The sequence below is a fragment of the Panthera onca genome, chromosome E3 (genome assembly GCF_046562875.1).
Source record: "Panthera onca isolate mPanOnc1 chromosome E3, mPanOnc1 haplotype 2, whole genome shotgun sequence".
In the NCBI taxonomy this organism is placed as follows: Eukaryota; Metazoa; Chordata; class Mammalia; order Carnivora; family Felidae; genus Panthera; species Panthera onca.
Window position 1 is genome coordinate 38,402,995 of NC_138354.1, and position 19,613 is coordinate 38,422,607.

At 49.9% G+C, this 19,613-nt stretch overlaps 1 long non-coding RNA gene across 11 annotated transcripts in view; it reads left to right on the forward strand.

Moving 5' to 3' along the window:
- The first annotated feature begins 218 nt into the window (after positions 1-218).
- The window catches only part of LOC132688991 (uncharacterized), a 36,816-nt gene continuing 17,421 nt past the window's right edge, over positions 219-19,613 (forward strand). For 8 of the 11 annotated variants that reach the window (XR_013552930.2, XR_013552923.2, XR_013552925.2 and 5 more), the window contains exons 1-4: positions 219-574; positions 1,976-2,217; positions 3,165-3,457; positions 7,641-7,778. This is a non-coding gene — a long non-coding RNA (uncharacterized LOC132688991). Of the gene's footprint in view, positions 575-1,958; positions 2,218-3,164; positions 3,458-7,640; positions 7,779-19,613 lie in introns of all 11 variants that reach the window. The other 3 variants (XR_013552927.2, XR_009614775.3, XR_013552931.2) reach the window with 3 other exon arrangements.

Here is a 19,613-nt window from a genome sequence, read left to right on the forward strand (position 1 = left end):
AAGCCCGCTCCTCAGCGCAAAACGCTACCGCTGAGCGAGGCTCGTCACCGCGAACCCCAGCACCCACCGCCGGGGGAGCTGCTGAGCTGAGTCCCAGCCGAACCCCGCCCGCGGGAGCCCGCCCCGCGCATGCGGCCGTGGTCCCTCCCCCGCCCCCTCCAGGGCCGCGCGCTCCCGAGTCACGTGCCAAGACTCGCGCAGGCGCAGGCGCACGGCGGTGCTTCCTGCGGACACAGGCGCTTCGAGGCGGCCAGGGCGGCGGCTCAGCGCTGGGGTTCGTCCCCTCCCCGCCCGGCCCGCGGGCTTCGCCGCCTGTGTCTTCCCTGGGCCCCAGCCGTCCCGTGCGCGGTCTGGCCGCTGGAAGCCCGGAGGCTTTCGGAAGTTTTGATTTGGAACCAGGAAAGGGTTTGAACTCTTTCAGAGTTGTGGGGAGAGGCCACGGTTTCCGGACGTGAAGAACGTCGAAGAAATTGTTGTTGGCGGTTATTAGGTTGTGGTTTTCACATGCGGCCAGCCCAGGAGCTGAGATTTTAAGAGATTATCCCGCCTCCCTTACCCCGCCAGAAACTTAGAAGTTGGTATCCAAAGTGCCCTCTCCTGCTGTCCTTAAGGATTAAAAACCCAGCCTTATGCTGGCACTTGGCCCTACCTCTGGGTGAGGGGAGATGGGAAAGCGCTTGGGGCAGGTGAAACTCCAGATGGGGGTAGGGGGCGCTAGGGAGGGTAATATTCTCATTAGAACGTCTTTCTCATGGCTCCTGGGGTTCCCTGAGTCGCTAATTTAGGAGCTAAAAAGAATTCCAGAGATTCTGTAATATCCCATGAAATGGTCCTCAGCCTCTCTTTGAAACGTGTCCAGTGACAGACCTCAATTGTAGGTTTTCTGACAGGATGCTGATTTGGGTGGCTCCCTCTGCCCTGGATACCCACCAGTTGTGAGAGGGCATCATATCCCTTTGCAGCCCTGTGGAGAATGCCTGGGTGGGAGTGTGCACCTGCCTCTCTGCTTGGCCCGCTGTGCATCACAGAAGCTGGGAAGGGGCCTGTGTGGCTAAATCGAGGTTGGATGGTTGGTTACTGAAAGAGAATTTACTTGTAATTTCCTGGGTTTCCTTGGCTGTTTGTTTGGAGTGGAGATCATTTGGTCCCCGGGGAATCTGGGAGGAAAAGGGAAGTCCTTGGAAAGGAGTTGGGTGCCCTCCCTGGGTAAGAATGAGTTGGCTAACCTGCCCTCTGCACTAGGAAGCCTTATTCCCTGATCTGCATCCCTTTTCTGGGTTTAACTTCACGGAACACCCAGCAGTGGCCGGGAATTGTAATACAAAAAAAGAGCTATGTGGTCCCACCTGTTCTTTTTACAGATGAGGACGCTGACACCTAGTAAAAGAGCGTTCAGGGTCACAGAACCAGCTGGTGGCAGAGGTGGGACTCAGGTCTCCTGATTCCCAGGCCTATTCTCTCTCTCCTACCCCATATATAATAGGGGCCAGCACGAAACAGATGGCACATTATGAATGGGTAATTTGAGGCAGGGTATAGGGAGAGAACCGTGGATAGTGAAATGTTCTGGGGCTTGTAACAGAGGGATCTTACCATCTCTACGCCTCGAGGCAGAGAGGCTGTGTGGAGGGTCATTTTGCTAGAGCTAGGACTTCAGGTCAAGGGGTTCAGGAAAGCAGTTGGGAGGAAATAAAACCCCTCTGATTTGTCAAGGCTCTCCATGTACTAAACCCCATGGGAAGTCAGAGGGCAGAGGAGACTTGATTAGTCCATGCAGGAAAATTCCAGAACACAGTACGGATAGGAAAGGATGCAGAAAGTACCTAGAGGAGCAATGAAAGGTATCCAATATAACATGTGACCTTACTTCTGCTCGTTTATTAATAGTTTACACTTCTTGAGCACTTACTCTGCATTGTGCGTGTCCATTATCTCATTGCGTTTTCCCATAAACCCAGTTTTCTCCACTTGACAGATAAGGGAACTGACAAGTGAAACAACTTGAGGAATGGAGATGTGAACAGCCAACGGGACACCTGCCTCTCCGGGATCTTATCTTGGGTGCAGTAGTTCCTTCGTGGATGTTTGTGCAGTGGATGACGGAGTGAATGAATGCGCAAATGAACAAGGAGCAAACACACGTAGGATTAGGTGGCAAATCTCCCTGAAGACCCTTAGTGTGCCTGCCCTCCATGAGACTGGAGGCTCTCTGCAGAGGTGAGTCCTGTGCCAGGCGGTATCTCTGTTGCTGGCTTGTAATGAGCCAGGTATTCAGGTTAAAAGATCAGGTGTCTAGATGTGCAAAAAACCTTGGACTTCTGGGCTTTCCTAGTGGAAGCTTTTGGAATTAAGCAGTTTTCTCTCTCGGTGCCATCTTGATCCAGTCCTGATTTCTGATGCCCCCACAATCTGGGCAGGGGTCCAGCGTGCTGCCTCATCTCTGCTCGGCTCCTACCCATCGCTCCACCTACAAGCTCAGTTCTGCTCCTTGCATCACTGGTGTCGATCCTGGAACACGGCGTTCTTCAGGGAGAAACCACCTACCAGCGTGGTGGGGAGTTTTAGCAGCATCCCTACGGTGGCCTGCCCTGGAGCAGAAAGCTCAGTGTGGAGGCTTTGTTTCCTTTCTCTGCAGTCCCTCTTCCCTCACCATCTCCTCGCTTTAGAATCCCCTTTTATTGGCCTCTTCCTTCCTCCAGGGCCCCACACAGTCTTTCACTTGTTCACTGTCCAGGCTCCTCAAGCCAGGAAGAAGAGCCTCACATAGACTGATCACTTGCCCTGCCTGCCACCGTGCCTCATGTGTCCTCTCCATCATCTCATTTCATTTCTTAGTGACACACTAGGTGGGAAGTGTCGGGGAGCGGCCTTGCAGACGGGAAGACCTAGACTTCGGTTGGGTAACTTGTTCAAGATCACACAGCTGTTGAGGGTAGAGCTGGCCTTTGACCTCTGGCCGGATTCCAAGGCCATCCTGGCCCACTTCTCGCCCGGAATAAGTCCTGCTGCTGCAGTATTTACGTTCATGTTGACCTTTGCTGTTCGGAGCATTTTCCCTGTGCCTTGGCCTGTGCCCCTGGGGCTTGGGCCTGTCGGATGTGCTGTTTCAGCCTGCCCTGGTGGGTTTCCACACGGAGCTGCCTGACATTTGATTCCACCCACAGGCCTTTGCTGACAACACCTCCTCCATATGGAAGGCCATTTGACGTGCTTCAGAGTGGCAATATCCAGCCCGTTCTCTAAAGCTTCTGTGCCATCTCCTGAACGATGTCCCTCTAAACTCATTCGCCTCCAGATTCCCAGACTCACTTTGTGAACGTCCTCTGAAGGATTTAGCACATTATTTCTTGCATGTACAGTAACTTGCATATGCAACTTGCTTACGTGGTTGAGGGCAGGGACTGTACTGCAGTGGTGTTCGTATCTCTCTAGCTCCTAACAGAGGAACTTACACGTGGTAAGTAAGCCCCCAGTGAGTGAAGGCCTTAGGGGAGCTCGTGGTGGTGAAAAGAGTTTGTAAAATGAAGATTTATCCCTCAACTTTACATGCTGACTTTGCTTAAAACAAAATTCAACTGCAGTATAGATGTCCTGGTTGAGTCTGGGGGATGGGTGGTGGAGGACACCTTGTGTTTCTCTTGAGGAGCTTTGAATTTAGGGAAATGAAGTGACACGGGTGAGGGCTGGCGGTGGAGACAGGCTGTGTGGGTGCAAGGGGTCCAGATGGGGCTCCAAGAGCGGCGAGGTGCGTCCCTTGGCCATTACCACGGCTGCAGCTTCTCTGAGGCCATCCCCTGTGCTGAGTCCCTTTATGTTTGCTGTCATAGATAAAGGCCATCACTACTGCTTCATCACCACGGGTGAAGGGTCCTTGGCCATAACGTCAGCATCCCCCTCCCTGGGACCCGAGTCAGCTCAGAGTACCCATTTCCCATATGACCCCAGACACACAGATGCTGGGGCCCTTCGGTAGAGAACGGGTGTGGGCTGGGATGACTCACCTGCTCTGTCGCCGCCTACAGCTCGGTTTAAAGCCTTTTCGAATCAAATCTCTTCCCCAGGAGAGACACAGGAGTCTCTCTTTACAGTTAGCAGCTTGGTGCTAACTTGGGACAGTTGATGCCCGTCACTGTCCCAGTGTCTGAAAGTCCAGGTCACTAAGGAGCCATCCAGGTGCGTGTTCACGAAAAACTGGTAGAAGCAGCCTAGAAAGCAGTGCCTTGACCTGGGCATCAGACAACCGCGACCTTAACTGGGCCCCACCAGGAACTCACTATGCAGCTATAAAGGAAAGGGGTTTGGGACACCTGGCTGGCTCAGTCCGTAGAGCAAGCGACTTTCAGTCTCGGAGTTGTGAGTTTGAGTCCCACACTGGGTGTAGAGATTACTTAAAAGTGAAAACTAAAAAAAAAAAAAAAAAGGAAAGGTTTCTTCTTTCAGTAAACATGTTTTGACCACCTACTCCTGCCGTGCAAAGTAAGGACAAGGTGAGCAATGAGAAGGCAAAACCAATCCCTATTCCTGGTGGCCTCTCAGTCTCTGTAAAATCAGTTCGAGTCAGGGTGATAAATGCTCTACAGAGGTGTTTTGGGAGCATGGAGGAGAAAGTAAACACATCTTTCCCGGGGGAATGAATGACACAGGGAAGATTTAACTGAACAGGACACATTTGAGCTGGACCTTGGAATTGGGATTCTCCTGGCAGACAGGAGTAAGTCTTGCAACTTTGGAGAGTGTTGTGCAGGACGTTGTTGGGGGGAATGACGTCAGTGGGGTGTAGAGAGGAGATAAGACTCCAAACCCTGTCTGGGTCTAGCAGAGAAGGCCTTACTGGGTCACGCTGACTTCGGACCTTCTGAATGTGGAGGGGAGACACTGAACTGATCTGTGTTGTGGAAAGATCAGTCTGGCAGCAATATGGAAGATGAAGTGGAAGGTCAAAGATGCAGAGAGACACTGAGTAGGACAGGGTTAGACTATCACAGGAAATAACTTTTGTTTTTGTTTTTGGTGTGAATTTCTTAATGTTTATTTTTGAGAGAGAGAGAGAGACAGAGTGCGAGTGGGGGAGGGGCAGAGAGAGAGGGAGACACAGAATCTGAAGCCGGCTTCAGGCTCTGAGATGTGAGCACAGAGCCCAGCACAGTCTCAAATTCCTGAGCCGTGAGATCATGACCTGAGCCGAAGTCAGGCGCTTAACCAACTGAGCCACCCAGGTGCCCCAGGAAAGAACTTTTTGAGGACCCCACCTGTGGGATTAAAGAGGGTTGGCTTAGAAAAATCCCTAAAACTAAAATTCTGTGCCTCTGAACCCACCTGGGCATTTGGTTCTTTTCACCTACCCCATCCCCCAACTCCTAGCTGATGATGTTCATTGCTTGCCCATGCTCCATTCTGGGTGTGCTGTGACCTGTTTGGGTTTTGACCCTATCCAGTTTCCCTGTTTGTAAAGTCTGTCCACCCAGCACTTCAGCTGAGACTTCGGCTCCTTGGAGACCAACCACTAGGAGGCTATACTGTGCCCTGGGGTCCTCGCCACCCCCACCTCTTGCCCTGACTCTGCTCTCACCTCTGGCATCGTCCTCCAGTCTCTAGACTGGAAATGGCAACTATGCCAGCCTTTCTGTAACTCTTTTCAAGAGGAACTATGAGACATTATGTTTCATTGGAAGATGTTTACAAGCAGGAACTAGAAAAATGGATTAAGGAGACCTTGGGACATTGGTCTAAGAGAGAACAGAATGTGAAATACAGGGCAGTCCCCCCAGAGTGACCCCACAAGTCTAAGCCCCTTGATTTAAATTTAGATCAGTTCTATAAAATGTAACCTTAAAGCCAGAAATAATGTGTCTTCTGCTAACCCCTTCCCTGTAATCCCAGGCTAGGGTTACAAGTACTGCCCCTTCTTGTCTACCTGTTTGTACAGTTGTCGTGATACTTGGGCCTATAGACTTCGGCAGCCAGTCAACAAACAGCTTGTTGGGCCTACTGTGTGCCCACCTCATGCTGGCTGGGATGGAATATAGGCACGCCTTGCTATGTTCTCAAGGAATTAGGAGACCAGTATTTTAGTCTAGTTGGGAATGCAAGACACATGTGAGAACCAACTAGAGAGCGGAAGAGATGAGTTGTGAAGAGGGCAGTTAACATTTGGTGGGTGGGGCTGCAAGTCCACAGAACCTGGCGGACGGAGCAAGTGGCCCCAGTCTCCTGGGTTCCCTTGGGATGGGGGCAGGATCCAGCCTAGATCTAGCTGGGGGTCTAAGCTGGATCCCAGCCAGCCTCAGTGGGAGGTCGGGGGCCAAGTGGACTTCATGCTGCCCTCACAAGGGACTATATCCTTAGTTCCCAAATGTTAGTGCTGTTTTCACAGCCTGCATCTTCCTACTTGTCAAGATTCTCCAGTCATCCTTCCGCTTAAACACCTCTTTTTTCTTTTACTTTTTAAGTTTTTTAAATTTATTTTGAGACAAAGAGAGAAAGAGCAGAGGACAGGCAGAGAGAGAGCTAGACAGAGGATCGGAGAGCTGGCTCTGCACTGATGGCAGAGAGCCTGATGCGGGGCTCGAACTCACAAACTGTGAGATCATGACCTGAGCCGAAGTTGGAAGCTCAACTGGCTGAGCCACCCAGGCGCCCAACACCTCTTTTTTCATGAAGACTCTTCCTTCCCACCAGCCAGCATGATGCTGATCTGCATGCAGCCCTTTGCTTATAACTGTGTTGTGACATTTGTTCCATCTTGTCATGTACTAGTGAATGTCGTGTACCTTGTCATGTACGTGTTTGTGTTTTCGCCAGTTCCACTAGATCAAGATCGTGACCTTCTGTTAGGCAGGGAATATGCCTGAGGTATTTCTCAAACTCCCAGTGAGTAGCCTAGAGTGATACCCTGCTCAGAAAATGTGTGTTCAGCGGGTGAGCAATAGTCCAGCAGATTCCATTCCCCCTGGTGTATCGGTTACATAAGATTAGTTTTGTGGGGCGCCTGGGGGGCTCAGTCAGTTAAGCGTCCAGCTCTTGGTTTCAGCTCAAGTCGTGATCTCACGGTTTGTGAGTTCGAGCCCCACATCAGGCTCCATGCTGACAGTGTGGTGCTTGCTTGGGATTCTTTCCTCCCTCTCCCTCCCCCTCCCCCACACGTGTGCGCACTCGCACGCTCTCTCTCTGTCTCTGAAAAGAAATAAACTTAAAAAAACATCGGTTCTGTAAAAGCAGTCCTAAAACCAGAAGGGGGAGGGGCCTGCCTTCTGGGCCCAGTTTCTGGCAGGGGATCACACAGGGAAATGAAAGGTCACTGTAAGTTGGACCTGTGTGGCCACACAAGAGAAGGGTATCCAGTGGTCTCTTGGTCTTGACCCTTCAGGGCCAAAGGGACAAAAGGAGGGTCTCAGTGGCAAGGATTCTGTCCCTTATCTTATAGAAAGAGTCTTGGAATCAGAAAAGTTGGGGACTAGTTCTGATCCAAGTTTTGATGACGATATGCTTGTCTTGTTCACCTTATGGGATTGTTCTGTGAACCAAATGAGACAAGAAATATGTGAGTTCTTTGAAAAAGATGAAATATTACTAGAATATGAGGCACCATTGTACTTTCTTTTTGTTCCTGATTCCCAGCCTCTCCTTCGCTCTTTCTATAGAGAAACTCTCAAGGCACCAGCTGTGAAGGCCAGCTGGGGAGAGCCTAGCCTGTCTGTGCTGAGTTCCCATTTCAGCCCAAAGACTAGATCCAACATGGAAGAACACGGTTTTTTGGCTTCCAAACCAGGTAACTCTGGGTAAGTCACTTCAGCTCCCTGAGCCTCAGTTTCCTCATCTGTAATTGGGCGATGATAATCTACTCCTCCTACCTCCTAGGGCTCCTGGGAGGATCAAATGAGACAATATGACAGTGGCTTGTAAACTGTAAAGGTCTGTCCAAATGCTATGGATTTACTTTTTAATCTGTGCTTGAGGGCTTTGGATAAAATTGGCCAAGACTGTTGCACATCTAGACAGTGACATCATATGCGTGTTATTGGAGTCCAGGGTGGGGCACAGAAGGCGTCCCCAGAGTCCCTGGAGCAGGACAGAATGCAGAAGGGAACCCCACCCATTGCCTGCCTGTAGGAGACCTGATTCTGTGGTCCGACCTGAAGAAATCCAACCTCCTAGTTTCCAAAGTGTCAAAGATTCTGCTGTGACCTCTGTGCTCAGGGGATACTTGGATGACAGCCCAAGAGTAGGGGCTATTGTGATTTAGCTCTCTGTTTTTGGGGTCTCACCATGCTGTCTGGACTTGACAGGCATTCAGGGTAAGGTTGTTGTGGAACAAAACACAGGTAGCACATTTTGTGGGACCTCATGTCATCCTATTCTTACTTCCTCTGTGTTGGCAAATTTCAGTTGTAGAAAAACATTAAAAAAAAAAAAAAAACTTCAGAGAAATGGTAGCCCAACTCATGCTGGAAAACCTGACTGGCTAGTATTAATGAAAAGTCAGGCTTCAGAAATGGGGTATCACCATCTCGGTGCTTTGTTACTCTCAGGTGGTGGTGAAGCCAGTCTTAGGGGAAAGGCTCTCCATGTGCCTGTGGCCACATCAGGTTTGAATGCCTTCATTGGCCTTGCTGGTCATTGGAACTGAAAGGAAATGGCTTAGTGAACAAGAATTTGTGAGCTAGTTTATAGTGTGCTTGGCCCTGTACTGGGAGCTTTGGGAAAGATGAAAAAGGTCAAGTTGTGGCTTCTGTGTTGGAAGTCCTTAGACCAGATTTGAGAAAGCGAGATGACTGGGGATTCCGGCTGGCAGGCCCTTGTGCGCAGGGCCAAGGGAGTGGCAGATAATTACCTACAGAGGAAGACAGAGGCGAGGATCCGCAAAGGCTCTCGGGAGGGTGGCGGGGGAGGCTTTCTAGAGGAGGTGGAGATATGTGAAAAAGACAAAGTCAATCACTGAGAGTCCTCTCTGCTCCCTAAAATGTCTTCTTTCCCTTTCTGGCCCCAATTAGGAGATCCAATCAGTCTTCTATTGCTTTCTAACAAATGATCCAACTTAGCGGGTTAACACGACTCATTATCTCCCACCTCTGCTGGCCGTGCTGGTCATGCGTCCAGGCAGAACATGGTAGCTGTCAGCTGGGCGTTGCCCCCAGCTCATGGAGGCCACTCTTAGTCTTTGCCGTGTGTCCTCTCCATCTTCAGTACAGCAGTGGGGCCTCAGATCCCCCCTTGGTTTGAATCTCTGACTTCCTCTTCTGTTATCAGCAGGAGAGAACCCTTTGCTTTTTTTGTTTTTTGTTTTTTTAATTTTAGAGAGAGAGAAAGTGCCAGTAGAGGAGAGGGGCAAAGGGAGAGAGAGGGAATCCCAAGCAGGCTCTGCCCTGTGAGTGTAGAGCCCAACACGGGGCTTGATCCCAGGACCTGGGATCAAGACCTGAGCTGAAATGAAGAGTCAGATGCTCGACTGACTGAGCCACCCAGGTGCCCCCAAAACCCTTTGGTTTTAAAGACTTAAGTGTGATTAGGTGAGGCCCACCTGGACAGTCTCCTTTTGATTAGCATAAAGTCGACTGACAGGTAGCCTTAAGTACCATCCTAACCATTGTTTTGAGTGTACAGCTCAGGGGCATTAAGTACATTCATATTCCTCTGCAGCCATCACCACCACCGTCTCCAGAATTCTTTTCCTTTTGGAAAACCGAAACTCTGTATCTATAAAACACTCCATCCCCCATCCCCTGGCAACCACCACTGTACTTTCTGTCTATGAATTTTACTACTCTAGGTACCTCATGTAAGTGGAATCATACAGTATATTTGTCTTTTTGTGAGTGTCTTCTTTCAGTGAGCACAGTGGCTCCAAGGTTTCTGCATGATGTGGCACGTGTCAGAATTTTCCTTTTTAAGGAGGAGTAGTATCCATTGTATGTATATACCACATTTGTTTATCTACTCATCAGTTGTTGGACCCTTGAGTTGCTTTCATCTTTTAGCTATGGAGAATAATTCTGTGTATATAATAATTATATGAACATGAGTGTGCAAATGTCTCTCTAAGATCCTGCTTTTTAAAAATGTTTATTTATTTGGGGTGCCTGGGTGGCTCAGTGAGTTGAGTGTCCGACTTCAGCTCAGGTCATGATCTCACGGTTCAGGAGTTCAAGCCCCACATCGGGCTAAGTGCTAACAGCTCAGAACCTGGAGCCTCCTTTGGATTCTGTGTCTCCCTCTCTCTCTCACCCTCCACCACTTGCAATCTGTCTCTCTCTCAAAAATAAATAAACATTAAAAAAATTTTTTATATTTATTTTTGAGAGAGAGAGCATGCGTGAGTGGGAGAGGGGCAGAGAGGGGAGAGAGAATCCCAAGCAGACTCCACACAGCCAGCATATAGCCCTATGTGGGCTCAAACTCAAGAACCAGGAGACCATGACCTGAGCCAAAACCAAGAGTCAGACACTTAACCAACTGAGCCACCCAGGGGCCCCACTAAGATCCTGCTTTCAATTATTTTGGGTATATACCCAGAAGTGCAGTTTCCGGGTTGTATGGTAATTCTATTTTTAGTTTTTGAGGGAACCACCATACTGTTTTCCATGGTGGGTGCACCATTCTGCATTCCCGCCAACAGTGCACAGGTGTTCCAATTTCTCCACATCCTCACCAGCACTTGCTATTTTCTGTTTTTTGGACAATAGCCATCCTGAATGGGTGTGAGGTGGTATCTCGTTGTTGCTTTGATTTGCATTCCGCTAAGGATCCGTGATGTTGAATGTCTTTTCTTGTGCTTGTTGGCCATTTGTTTGTGGGTCATGAGATCTTGGATTAAGACACCCCTGTCATCTGCTGCATCACATACCCTCACGGTAGGGAAAGTGCGTGTCGGGGTAAAATGCTCTGCAGATTACTGTTTGCCCAGGGCCGGTGGGTCCGGGGGAACAGCAGGGGCCCTGAGTGCTCCTGGGTATGGGCTTTCTTTTCAGGGGTAATGAAATGTTCTAAACTTAGTGGTGATGGTTTCACAACTCTGCACACGTACTAAAAGCCATTGAATTGTGCAGTTTAAATGGGCAAATTTTATACCATGTGAAGTATCTCTCAACAACTCTCTTCAAATGCTGCCTTTTGAACATAGAAGTAAACCAGTACCCACGATAAGAGCGAATGTTACTGTTTCATTAGCCAGCTCTGCGGAGCAGGAGTGAACCTCACCCAGTTGTGGTGAATCTGCATTCCTACCCAGAGTTCCAGTCACCCCGTCTCCCTCCGGTTTCCCTAATCCAGTTTTATTCCTTCAGTCTGATTCTGTCTTAGGTTCTTCTAACCCGGGGGGACCTCCTTACCGCATCTGTGGGGATGAGCAAACCTCTGTATTTGGCAGAAGTGGAAAGTGGCAGAATCCACCAGCCTGGGGTGTCTCTGGGCCTCACGCCCTCACCCCGGATTTGCAGGGGCTTACGGGAGGGAGAACATCACGGTTGGCGGATGCCACCAGGAAAGGGGCAAGCGGTTGCCTGAGCTGTATTACGTAGGGCCCTAAAAGTGCTCCTCCGCCATTCCCACACCTGTTCTGCGTCTGGTCACAGCAGTCTGAGCAGAGCAGGGTTTTGAGGGCATAAGAATCGAGGTTTTTTCAAGGGTTGGGGAAGAGGAGCCTGAAGTGGTTCTAGCCCATGCAGCCCTGGGCATGTTACTGTGGCATGAAGCCAGCCCCGAGCCGGCCAGGAAACCTCACCAAGACCTTGTGCTTTCTCAGGCTGAGAGCCTTTGAAAGGCTTCAGTCATAGAATTGCAGGTGTATGGAGAGCTTTGCTGAGGCTTCGCTCTGCACGATTCTGACCCAGCCCGTCTGTCCCGGATAAATCTGGAGGAGGGGGCCCCTTGCAAGCTTCCTGGCCCAGTAAGAAAGGTCAGCGGCCAAGGAAGCTACAGGGAAAACGGCAAATACCTGAAGGTTAGAAGTGCTAGAAACATATTTGGGCAGGATCGGGGGCAGAGGTTTGTCAAGCCCCTCTCGTCCAGCAGTGGTGCTTCTGTAGGTCCCAGACATTCCCAGAAAGAGTGTCAGCCCGCCACACACCATCCTTTGCAAAATAAGGTAGCGGATCCAAGAGAGGAGGCGGCTGGTCCAGGGCTGCGGGCCGATTCGTGATAATAGAGCCAGAGTTCCCAGTTCCCCGGCCCGCCCGGCCCACAGCCTCTGGTTCTGGAGCCTTCATGGCAAAGGAACAGCCAGGACGGTGGACACCAGGGCGCCTCTGTGCACCTGAGCTGAATCGTTGGCCTTTCCCCACGGTGCTCCTGTCCCTTTGTTCCGAGTGGGCTTCTCTCCTGGTTTGCTTTCTCCCCTGCCCGCTCAGCCCTCGAAGCTTCCACGCCCGCACCATCTGGAGTGGAAACTGTCCCGAGGAGCTCCGTAACTTTGCCCACCCCCCTCTGCCACGTTCTGCCGAGCGTGGGCCCACACCAACGCAGGTTTCCCGAGTACAGTGAGTTCTCCTTTTTTTTTAATTTCTGAGGGCTCAGAGAGAATGAAATGTTGCTTCTCAGACTTGAGAGCCTTCGCACTTAAGCAGTGACAATTCAAAAAAACTATTTGCAAAATTTTCCCCTTGGTATTTAACACAGTTTCTCACGTTCCTCTGCTCTGATTTGCATGACGGGTGAGGTGTGTGGCCTCACTGGGTTAGAGGCCTGACTGTGTCCCTGTGGCTTCACAGCCTGCAATGCTGCCGTGGCACAGATCTTGTCCCCTGAGGTCGGGGGTCCTAGAAAGCTCTCTGTCTGGGACAGCCTGAACTGCGTCCCTTGTGCAAGGGCAGGTGTCCACTCTTCTGGCTCTCCACCTCTGTCCTCGTTGCCCCCTCTCTTCTCCTCCTTCCCTCTGTGCTTCCCTTCTGTTCTTCTTTGCATCACTTCCATCTCCACGTGTCCTCACCCTTGTGACCAAATGTCGTCTGGCCACGCCCACATGCAGTAGTGTTTCAGCGCTGTGGCCGTTGTTGGCTCGTTCCTTGTCCTGGGTGATACCAGCCATCTGGGGATGGCTCAGGTCAGGAGCCAGGCTGTTCCCAGGTTGGGAATCACCTCCTCCTTAGGTTGCTCATGAAAGTAAGCAATGGGAAGACTGTGTTGTCTCTTGGTGCCAGGGGCAACAGGGACGCAGGGCACCCCGAAGTCTGCATGTAGTGGCAATGTCACCTGCAGTGCGATGAATCGAAGGACGAGGTGTCACACGGGGCGGACAGGGTCAGAGTGCTTAGCCGGGTGGTCTTCCCTACCTGGAGTGTCTCCTTTGGGTGCTGTGCTGTGTCTTGGAGCTTGAAGGCTCATGTTGTGTTTGCACCAGGGCTGCCCCTCGAGCCCTCACCCATCTCTGCCTCGAATCTTCCTGCAGCTCCTGGCCTTTTAATCTCACCGAGGCAGGGCTGAGAAGGTGGCCATGAAGCAGTTGTTTCCACCTTGTAATCAGGAAGCACCTGTCCCAGCCTCTGGTCCCTGTTTTGGCCACGCTCACTTCACCTGCCGTTCCCCCAGACCAGCCGTATCTCCTGCCACCTCCGTTCTGCTAAATGCAGTTCCATTTGCCTGCCTTCCCCCTCATCCTGCCTCGTCGCGCAGCCAAGACTCCTTGTGTTGGACCATTCCATTCTCGGGAAGCCACACCAGCTGGCTCTCCCCTGTGCTGCCGTGTTCCCCTCTTCCTATCTCCATTAAGGGTTTGTCACCTTGTGTGGTGACTGGCTGTTGACATGTCTGCACCCCCCACTGGATTCTGAGCTCGCTGGGGGCAGGGATGTCAGTATGGATCACAGACCTCGCTCTGTTCCTGTCATTTGCTAAGTGATGAACGAACAAAGTAGTAGATAATGTAACCACATTTGTTAACCATGCTTCTGCATTCAGACTCTTTTTGATGGCATGAAATCTCCGGAGGGAAGTAAATGTATCTGTTGGGGCTGGGAAGAGGGGCTATGTAGGGGCTATGTGTAAGTTGCATACTGTAACAAGTTACCACACTGAGTGGCTCTAAACAGCACAATTATGTTATCCTGCAGTTCTGGGGTCTGAAGTCTGAGATGAGTCTCACATGTTGGAAACCAAGGTGTCTGCAGGTCTGTGTTCCTTCTGGAGGCTTGCATTTCCTTGCCTCTTTTTTTTTTTTTTTTAATTTTTTTTAAACGTTTTTATTTATTTTTGAGACAGAGAGAGACAGAGCATGAACGGGGGAGGGTCACAGAGAGAGGGAGACACAGAATCTGAAACAGGCTCCAGGCTCTGAGCTGTCAGCACAGAGCCCGACGCGGGGCTCGAACTCACGGACTGTGAGATCATGACCTGAGCCGAAGTCGGACACTCAACCGACCAAGCCATCCAGGCACCCCTGCATTTCCTTGCCTCTTAGAGTCTGAAGTCAGCCTGCATTCCTTGGCTTGCGGCCCCTCCCTCCTGTCACCCCAGCCTCTGACTCCTGTGGTCTCCTCTACTCTGTACTCCGACCTCCTGCATCCCTCTTACGAGGACCCTTGTGTTTATATTGGGCCCAATGAGTAATGCAGGATAATCTCTCCTTCTCAAGACCCTTAACTCTATCACATAAACAGAGCCCCCTTTTCCATGTTAGGTGACATATCCACAGGTTTGGGGGGATTAGGAGGTAGGCCTCTTTCGGGGGGCATTGTTCACCCTACCCTGTGCAGGACCCCCACCCAGAGACCCAGCTTCTGCTGTGTGTTCCTGTTTGCATGGCTGGCTTCTTCCCATCATTCGGGGCCTCATGCTGGCTGGCTCTTCCAAGAAGTCTTCCCCAAGCCCCCTCTCCCTCCAGCCTGATGCTCCTCAGCCTTCGTTCCTGTAGCTGTGCCGACCGTGAGCATGTCTCTGGTCAAACTGAGACCTTCCTTGGTCTGTGTATCTTTCCACTTCTGTGCAGATACTGGGAGGGCCTTTCTTTCTCCTGTCTGGAATGTCCCCAGTTTGACCTCACCTGTCTCCCCTCTCCCACTGTGCTGCCCACACTGTCAGCCAGAAGCTCCAGATTGGCAGAACTCAGACGCCCCGTCACTCTAATGACGGCCATGGTGCTTTCCAATTCTGGGTTTGCAAGTTAGTCTGCACCCCTGGACCACGAGGGAGCATCTTGGAGCGTGGGGCCACCCCTGATCAATCCTGGCTTCCCGGGCCCCGGCACTTAGCATGTGGTGACAGATTGGCATGAAGTGGCTTCTCTGCTGTTTGAGCTTTCACGGTGTGATCTGTAGCCCGCACTGGCACGGCACTTGGCGTCCGCCACCTCAGATTATTTATTATCACTTATTTTTTTCCGCATGTGCCCTGCTGCCCACCCCCACCCCAAACACAATTAGAACAGAGGGTCGCCAGCCCCGCACAGAATCTTACAACCAGTGGATGGCCTAAGGGTTGAGCGGAATGAAAATGCCTGCTGTTTGACCATCTTTAACCTGCAGAATACTAGGTGTCTTTTGACCAGGAGACAGAGTATTCATTGGCCAGGGTGTCTCGATGCAGTGGTGGCCAAGTCCTCAGGCCTCCTTCCCTGCCGGCTGCCGCCTCCTTCCTCCCAGTGCGGGAGCTTCTCCTTCCTCCCTAGGGACTGAATGGCAAGCCAGCCGTGAGTGTATCGATTTACATCAAGAGCTAGAACTGCCATGCCCACCAGCTGCATGGCAGGCAAAAGGGAGTGTGCTCAGACTCCGGCCCACGTGGGGGTGGGCCAGCCCAAAGCAGACACCCTGCAGCCCAGCTGAGTGCCTTCTCCAGCAAGCTGGCAGCACAAGGCGGGTTCTCCGCAGGCGCTGTGCCCTGCGAGCAGCATGCTCTGATTTTCTCAGGGTCACGGGATGATACTGGCACAGCCCAACGCTTACTAGGAGCAGTTGCTACAGCCCACAGGAAACCAGGGCTGTTGGCCTGGGTGATTTCCCCTCCCTCCCGGCCCGGCCGGCCTGCCTCCCTCCCTCCCTCCTCCCTCTCTCCCTCCCTCCCTTCCTTCCTCCCTCCCTCCCTCCCTTCCTTCCTTCCTCCCTTCCTCCCTTCCTTCCTTCCTTCCTTCCATTCTGCCTCCCTCCCTTCTTCCCTCCCTCCCTCCCTTCCTTCCATTCTCCCTCCTTTCATCTCTCCCTTCCTCCCTCCTTTCTTCTCTCCCTTCCTCCCTCCCTCCATCCCTCCTTCCCTCCCTTCCTTCCTTCCATTCTTCCTCCTTTCTTCCCTCATTTCCTCCCTCCCTCCCTCCCTCCCTCCCTGGATTCTCTCTTTCTTTATTCTTTTCTTTCTTGGGCCCCTTTTTTTGAATTATAGTTTCCTCACTAAAATAAAATGCACGTATCTTAAGTCCTCAGTTCAATAACTTTGACTAATACATACACTCATGTAACTGCTATGTTAATTACCCCAGAAAGTTTGTTCCCTTGTACCTTTTCCAGTTAAGCACCTCTCCAAATGTCCATCAACTGAAATGATCAATGAATGGGTGAACAGAATGTAGTCTATCCATACAACCAAATGTTGCTCAGCAGTAGGAAGGAAGCTCTCGTACCCGCTACAGTGTGGATGAACCTTGAAAACATGATGCTGAGTGAAAGAAGCCAGATGCAAAAGGCCTCCGAGTGTGTGAGTCCACTTATGCACAGTGTCCAGAATAGGCAAATCTGTTGTGGCAGAAAGCAGATGGATGGTTGACAGAATGGTGTGAGGGGGCCTCTCTAGGGCTGGGCAGGGCGGTGGGGGGGATTGGTTGGGGCTGAGCTAGTGGGTATCTGGTTTCCTCTGCAACTAGACAGTGGTGATAGTTGCATAGCTCTGTGAATATACCAAAACCCACAGCATTGTACCCATTAAAGAGGTGAACGCCATGGTGTTTGACATATTATTTCCATGAAACTGTTATTTTAAAACAAAGACCTGGAACATTCCCGGCACCCCAGAAAGTGCTTCCATGCCTCTTCCCAGTCCTACTCGACCCCCAGAGGCAGCCACAGTGGTGTCTTTTTCCAATCATGTCTATTCAAGAACTTCCTATAATTGGAATCACATATTAGGTACTCATCTGTGTAAGGCTTCTTTCACCAAGCATAAGGTTTTTGAGATTTGCTCATATTGTTATGTGTTTTTTTTTTTCTTTTCTCCTGAGTAGAATGACTTTACCATAGTTTCTTATAGATGGAGAGCTGGGCTGTTTCCAAGTTATAGATATTATGCATAAAACTGGTATGGCTATTCTTTTTTTTAATGTTCATTTGAGAAAGAGAGAGATTGCAAGTGGGTGGGGGCAGAAAGAGAGGGAGACAGAGAATCCCAAGCAGGCTCCAGGTTGTCAGTGCAGAGCATGACGTGGGGCTCAAACTCACAGACCGTGAGATCATGACCTGAGTCGAAATCAAGAGTCAGACACTTAACCCACTGAGCCACCCAGGCGCCCCAAAACTGGTGTGGATATTCTTGTAAAAGTATACCGGGGGACATATGTTTACTTTTTTTTACCTAGAAATGGAATTGTTCGGTGTACAGTTGTATTTTTAGTTTTATGACAAACTGATAGACTTTTTTCCCAGATTAGTTATATCGTTTCACACTCCCATCAACACTATATGAGAGTTTTGGTTGCTCCATATCTTCACTAACATTTGGTGTTGTCAATCTGTTTTTTTTATTTTTATTTTTTTAGTGTTTTTAAAATTTATTTTTGAGAGAGAGAAAGACAGAGTGCGAGTGGGGGAGGAGCAGAGGGAGAGGGAGACGCAGAATCTGAAGCAGGCTCCAGGCTCTGAGCTGTCAGCAACAGCCCAACATGAGGCTCGAACTCATGAGCTGTGAGATCATGACCTGAGCTGAAGTTGGACACTTAACCAACTGAGCCATCCAGGTGCCTCGGTGTTGTCAGTCTGTTTAATTGTAGCTATTAGGGTTGGGGTGTTGAAAATTTTAAATTTTTTAAACGAATTTTAGTTATAAATTTTTTTTTAATGGTTAGTGCTTTTAGTGTTTTGCCTTAGCAGTGTTTGCCTACTTCAAGGTCATGGAGATATTTTCAATTAAAAAAAAAATTTTTAACGTTTATTTATTATTGAGAGACAGAGCATGAGCATGGGAGGGGCAGAGAGAGGGGGAGACACAGAATCCGAAGCAGGCTCCAGGCTCTGAGCTGTCAGCACAGAGCCCGAAGTGGGGCTCAAACTCACAAACTGCAAGATCATAACCTGAGCTGAAGTCGGATGCTTAACTGACTGAGCCACCCAGAAGCCCCAATATTTTCTATTTTTTTTAAGATGCTGTATTTCCTTTATGTCTAGGATCCAGCTTAAGTTTTCCATGTGATACATGGAGTTGTGGTTCATTTTTTCCCTTTTGGGTAGATAATTTTTTCATCCCATTTGTTGAGGATATTTGTCTTTCCCCATTGAATTATCTTGCTTTCTTTGTTGAACATCAATTGATCATATATGTGTAGTTCTATTTCTGGATGATGTTTCCTGTTCCATTGGTGTCTTTGTGTACCCTCATGCTAATACCAAACTGTCTCGATTATTGTTGTTTGTAGTAAATCTTAAAATCAGCTACTATAAGCCCTTCAACTTTATTCTTTATTAAGACTATTTTGGCTATTCTAGTCCTTCTTATTTCTACAAAATTGACTACTTAAATTTCTACCTAATTGGCTGCTAGTCAATTTCTAGAAAAATTCCTTCTGGAATTTATATTGGGATTACACTGAATCTATAGATCAATCTGGAGGGAATTGACATTTTAACAATATTGAGTCCTACAATCCATGAACATGGTACATCTGTACATTTATTTGGGTCTTTTATTTTCCTCAATAACATTTGGTGGTCTTTAGCAAAGAAGTCTTGTACATCTTTGGTTAAATTTATTTCTAAGTGGCATTTGTATTGTAATAGAGGAAACTGGACACCACAGAGGGATGAAAAGGTGGTAGATGGGTAGACACTGGGGCTGCTGTTTTGGGTTGATCACCAACAAGAAGCAGCTGGTCACACGGGATGTTTCTTAGTGAGTCCCCTCCATCTGGATTTCAGAATTAAGCCTATTCTCTGAGGACATAACAGCCAAGAGTCTGTGTTCTCTTATTCCCTCCACGAACTGAGACGAACACCTTTTTAGTCGTCCCTTCTGGGCACCAGCTGTACTATGAAGGTCAGGCACAGGCTGGTCCTGCTCACTCTCTCCCCATCCCCCTCCCCACCTAGAGAAACTGCAGTGCCTCCAGCTCTTGATGAGCCTCCGTTGGCTGTTACCTGAGCAGCAGTGGCCAGTGACCTCCGCAGGGTCCTGGCTAGGAGAGCTGTGCCTTAGTGAACTGGGAACTTCGGCAGAATCAACCACATACTTGGAAGAGGAGAAGAGAAGAGATGGATGGGAAGAAGCAGAGTATGAGAGGAGAACTCTGACTGATTCTGATGGCAGAGCGCTGGAGCAGGGTCTGTGAAGGCCTGCTGCTTGGGGGTCTACCAGATGGCCTGGTTTCCACAGCTGCCTTGGATTTCCAGTAGAAGCCTCACTTTCTTGGGATTCCTGATCTTCTCATAAAATTCAGGTTTGATTTTTCCAAGCGGTCCTTGAGGGCTGGCCCTATGGCTAAGGCTCCTCTGTTC